Below are 6308 nucleotides of genomic sequence, written 5' to 3'. Positions count from 1 at the left end.
ATTGACAAAATTTAAACATCTTAAAATAATTAATCATTACTATAGCCATCAATAGTATTTTGTCATGATCATTTTGTTGTTTTATGAATTTCTAACTTTTTAATTTCTAATTAAAAAAAATTAATAAAAAAAAAAACTAAATTTTTAATTTCTAATATTTTACAAAAAATGACTGAAGAAACACTGCATTCACAACAATACTTGAATGAATCTAATACAGGTACTGTACATAGTGAATGTTTAATAAAGACTCATGAAAAACTTTAAAAATTTAAATCATAATATAACTTGTAACGTAACAAAAAGATTACTCCTTTTTTATATTTTGTACACTTTTATTTATTTTAGTTAAGCCTTCTGCGTGTTGCAATAGCATTTAATATTTTCTTGATCTATTTTTATTAATGTATAATATATATGTGCGGATTATCTGTGCCTGTTGTGTCAAAAATGCTACTTTGACAAACAAATTGTTAGATATTAAATTGTGTAAATTTCATTCTACTCTGTCTATCATACGTATCATTGTTTAGAGTAAACTCAATAATTTTGTTATCTTATATTTTAAATAATTATGATCTTAATCCTTCTCAAAGGCTCAAAACGTTCAGGATCCTTTATCGGTCTGATACACTAGTTGTTGTGAATTAGCTAGTATTTGAAGTAGTCATGTTAATTTCCAGCTGTGGTTATTTGTAATTTTGCTGAATGTGTCACTGAACTTAAGACGGCTCAATAATAGCTACATAAACTAAGGATAATCCTTTACTAAAATAATTAACTTTGTATTTTGTAACAGTTGTACAGTAAGGTTGTGTGTTTCTTAACTGTAAAATAAAATAAATTTTCTTTATAATATAAAATTTATATTACTGTAAATTAAGCTCTATAATGTCATTAAGTAATAGTGAGGTTTGTTATTAATTTAATCTTGGATTTGCCGAACTTGATTATCCTATCAAATGTGATGGCTGCAAATTGTCTGTACATAACAAGTGTTCTGGTTTAGCAGTGAGTGAAATTAAATGTCTAACATTAAAAAATCGTAGTTTGAAATTTTTTTGTGAAGCCTGTAATAATGGTTTACGTGAACTCCCCGAACTGAAATTAATTATTAACCGTTTAATTACTGAAGTAAACGATCTTAAAACTCAAAAAGACTATTTATACATCAGAAAATTCTGAAGAGTTCATAATCAACGAAATAAGTGAGCGTAACATGAGAGCGTCAAATTTAATTCTATACAATGTTCCAGAGTTCAAGTCAGATAACATAACTGATAGAATTGTCCAAGACTCTAATTTGGTATGTAATGTTATCAGTTCAATAAGTAGTGGTGAAAATATTATTAAACTTTTAAAAGTTATCCGATTGGGTAACCGTGACCAGAATAATACTCGCCCATAAAAGCTATATTTGCTTCACCAGCTGAAGCGTTTGATATTTTAAAATCTAAGAAAAAATTGTTATCATTACAACCGCCTTCTATTATTCGAATCAGTTCGGACCGCACGCTGCATTAAAGGAATTATATATGAAAAAACTCCCTTGTAAATTGGAGACTCGTAAAAATAATGGCGAATCTGATCTAATTATTAAATATGTGAAAGGAACACCGAAAATTGTTATAAAAAATAACCGTTCAGTAAATCTCCGAAATGATAATTTTTTATAATTAATATTTTTTTTCAAAATGTTCGTGGTCTATTAACAAAGATAATTTTTTTACGAAATGTTTTGTAATGTTGCAGAATTTATACAAGTTTTTTTTTTATATTAATCTTATCAATTAGATGTATGTGCAGTAGGTGTAAAGTATTTTCATAATTTTGTATATGATAACCTCCACTTGTCAACCGGTCCGATATCTGTCATCATCAGCTGACCGTACACTGTGCACCTATACCAATATTGTAATGTCCCCTCAATGAACGTGTTCAAAGTTGGCACCACCACCACTCAGCGTCACGATCACCGGCCACTACACAACTGCCGCTACAACATTTTTTTTTTTCCACCTATACCGTCGAGGCAACAACTCGTGTTTTCTTTATATAATTATATTTTGAAAACCACGTTTCTTTTTTGTATTTTTTTTTGTCCTCCGTTTTTTTTATAAAATAAAACGTTGAGTCGACCTACCGTCTACTTTGGAGTCAACCAGGCTGTTTACTGTATTTTTTTTGTCCTCCGTTTTTTTATTAAAATAAACGTCGAGTCGACCTGCCGTCTACTTTTGGTGTCATCCAGGCTGTATTTTTTTTTGTCCTCCGTTTTTTTTATTAAAATAAACGTCGAGATGATGATAATGATGATGATTGTGATGTGAGTCGCAACTATGGCCGGTGGTGGGCCACCACTCCGCAACTATCAACAACAAGTACAACATCAATAAAACCCCCTTTTAATTTGTGTATCAAGCACCTCCTTTTCTTTTTTCTTTCTCATTTCCTATGAATATATCTATCTCTTAAATAGTAATTATAAATTTTTTTAATTAAATAATTAAAAAAAAATGTTGTTATATTATACATGGCCTCTTTTTTTATTCTCTATACTTTTCCCTCATTTTTATTAATATTGGTTTTTTTTTTTATCAAAACCTAGTAGCTCCGTCAGCAAGTAATATCTTGTTTGGCGCGGCTACTAGGTCACTGTCCAGTGTTCCCCCTGGGCAGTGGGTAATTAGTAGGCCCTCTGTTTGGCTGAAACCTTACACATGGCGACCGTGACAGGACCCTCCCCTAAATTTTATTTAAAAACATGTATAATATAATAAAAAAATTTGAATTTTGGCTATAAAAATTGAAAAAAAAAAAAATGAAATATATACCTTTGACTCCCTACTCCTTTATTTCCTTGTGCAAACCCTACTGTTGTAATACCTATACAGGTAATATCCACCATTTTTAATTTTGTTTTCCCCCATTATATTATGTTTGTTAATCCCATAAATTTTTTTAGCATATGTTGTACGGTACAGTGTTTGATGGATTGGTGTATGGTTATTGGATCAGTTGACATGTCTTTTGTTTGGTACTATCATTAATGATGCCCAAGTAACCTTTACTTTATAATTGTTTTGTTTATTTACTTGCCCTATCTATGCACATACAAGTTGAATTTAAAGTGATCTCTTATATTTTACTTAATTTTCTTTAATTTTTATGGGTTAACTTTCTTCTCCCTTCCTCTTTTTATGTATGACATTGTGCTCAGGATCATGTCCCCCTTTTAAACAACAGTAGTGGTGTAACATTGTGAAAACCTAGTTAATTTTCAATATAGTAACTTGTCTGCCATCACCAATAATTGGTGGTTAGTGATACTAGTATGCCCATTTCCCCTAATCCTTATATTGAATATTGAAAAACTTCTCTATATTTTACCTTTTGCTTAGCCATTATTAGCCATTATTCTTATTTAAAATATCTCTCTTTCTTCATTCTCCCTATTAAATCTCCATTCTTATATATTTTTTTTTTTTTTCATGACCATATTTAAATATTATTAGAACTTTGTAATGGTGCATTAATACTCCTTGTTATTTCAGTTTTAACTTTGACTCCCCACACTTCCCTCTCCCGTCATGAGACTCATTTCCCCGTGTGTGGTTATGGTGGCATGGTAACGTCCCAGGGGTTGGAGTACGCTACTTTGCCGAAACATCGTCTGGGCGGTGACATGCCAACTAACCATAACCCATGCGTTTCGCGGATTTGAGGCCCTCATGACACCACTCCTCCCTTCATTTTCCCTTTTTCTCTGATTATTTATATTTTTGTTTCTATTGAATATTGTTGTTGATTGAAAATGTACTTGAGATACAGTGTGACCCACCTAAGGCCATAACCTATATTATTTGATATCCTTATATTTATATATTTGTGCTATCCACGGTTTTTATAACCTCTCCTCTTAACTCTTATAGTTACTTAGTTGCTTGTCAACATATTTTTACTTGGTGTTTGCTGTTTTAACACAGACCCTTGTTATATTAACATTGACTTCTGTCAACCATTTATCTTTTTATTAATTTATTAGATTAATCCAGTTTATTATTTTGATTAACAAATTTATTTTAGTTAAATTCTGTTAGTTCAAATCCTTATTTTTTAAATTGTTTTTGTTTAATCCTGCTGTTGAACTTTTATAGATTTTTTTTGTTCTTTCTTTCTCTTAATACTCCTTTTAAGTTAAACTGTCTGGTTAAATTTTATTTAATCATATATTATTCTGGTTAAACTGTATATTTAATCCAATTTTGTTATTTGAGGTGTTCTTATTACCTTTTACCTGTACATTTACTTTTTATATAGTTAAATTTAATGTAAATATTAGTTCATTTAATTAATCCTTTTCTTTTGAATTAATCTTTTATTAGTTTGACTATTGTTTGGTCAATACTATCCATTATTTTGTAACTGAATCTCTTATTTAATAAATTCCTAGTAAATCTCCTTATAATTTAACTAGTATAATTTAATTAGTCAAATTTGTTATTTGGCTGATCCTTTTGATCAAATTTTCTTTTTAGCTAATTTGTAAATTTAATTCTTTTGTATCTTATGATAATTTCATGTTTTAATAATTAGTTAATTTTCCTTCCCTTAACTTTTTCTTTGAACAATTTAAATACATTTTCATTTAGTTAATTATTTTATAGAGTAAACTTTCTATTAAATATTTCTATCTGTTATATAAATTTTATTATAGTAATTTTTTTTTATTACCATTTTTAATGAAAGGTGCAGGAAAAAGACAAACAAAAGTTCCTGACAGATATAATCCTAGTGTTTCCTATCCCCCTCCTTCCATATTACCTACTTTTGATTTATCTCTTAATATGTCTGACAACGAGGATAATAATACTATTCGTTCCACCTCTCCACCTCATGATGATCCTAATTCTGACCTTCGTTCCCTTTTAATTGATTTCCATGCTGACTCTAAAAAACAATTCGAAGAATCCCAACGTCAATGCCAAACTTCTTTTTCTGACCTTAAAAAAGACATGACCAAAATCAATACTAAATTATTACAATTACTTGAACGTAGCAAGGCAGAATGCAAATCCTACACAGATAATAAAATTTCGGATATCTGAGTCAAATTAAAATCCGACATGTCTAACTTATCAGAACGCTTATCCTTAGTTGAAGGTCAAGCTGCTGGGCTAGCTGCCTTTGAAACCTCTGTCCAAAAACTTCCATTATATATTCCTGACCCTAATGTAATGCCTCCTTTATCTCAAAAACCTCATATTGAAACTGAAAATCCCAAAAAACTTAGATTCTCTTTTGGCCCTCAAATGTCTTCTACCATTTTTTCCCCTCAACCCAAACAATTTGATACTGATCCCCATTCAACTTTTCCTAGTCAACCAACCCTTCCATCCACTCTTTTCAATAATTTGTTTAAAGATTCTCTGTCTACCCAAACTAATTTTAATGCTGAACATTCTTATCCTTTCCCTTCAACAAAAAACTGTGCTCTTGATGATATGCTCCTTAACAATAAACATCAATATTTAATATACTCATTAATCAATAAATATTCACATAGTTTTCAAGATTGTCCTGGAAAAGAAAATCCCCTTGATACTCTCTCCCGTCATCCCATAGATAGTCAATACCAAACTCCTTTAGATCTTCCCGCTATAATGCATTTTGATTTTGAAGAACCTATTCCCCCCGACCCTTCTATACTTCCTGAAAATTTTTTTAAGCTTAACATTTATCCAGCCTTTCCTCTTAAAACATAGTCCATCTAAAAAAGTATATTCCTTCTCTTTCTAAAATTCCATATGAGTCTTCATAATGTTATAATGTATATTATTTTGATTTTTCTTTTGTTAAAAAATATTGTTTAATGTGTTGATGCACATTTTTGTTTCATTTTATTGAATATTAATCCCCACCCCCGTCTTGAGACTCATTTCCCCGTGTGTGGTTATGGTGGCATGGTAACGTCCCAGGGGTTGTAGTACGCTGCTTTGCCGAAACATCGTCTGGGCGGTGACATGCCAACTACCCATAACCCATGCGTTTTGCGGATTTGAGACCCTCAAGACACCATTTCCCCATTTTTTTTTTTTATAAAATGTTTTATTAATTTTCTCTAATTGAACTTATATATTATAACATGCTTGTTTTTCTTCACGTCTTAACCAAAGATCCCTATACTCTTTTCCCTAAAGTTATGTACAAATTCTTTCACCATTCCTTTGAAATAGATCACCCTATTTGCAATAGTTTAATCTATTTGGGGGGTTCTGTAATGTTGCAGAATTTATACAAGTTTTTTT

This window comes from Daktulosphaira vitifoliae, unplaced genomic scaffold (assembly GCF_025091365.1).
Source record: "Daktulosphaira vitifoliae isolate Bord-2020 unplaced genomic scaffold, ASM2509136v1 Scaffold_2, whole genome shotgun sequence".
Lineage (NCBI taxonomy): Eukaryota > Metazoa > Arthropoda > Insecta > Hemiptera > Phylloxeridae > Daktulosphaira > Daktulosphaira vitifoliae.
The sequence above is the reverse complement of the archived record's forward strand: the minus strand, read 5'-3'. Positions refer to the sequence as shown.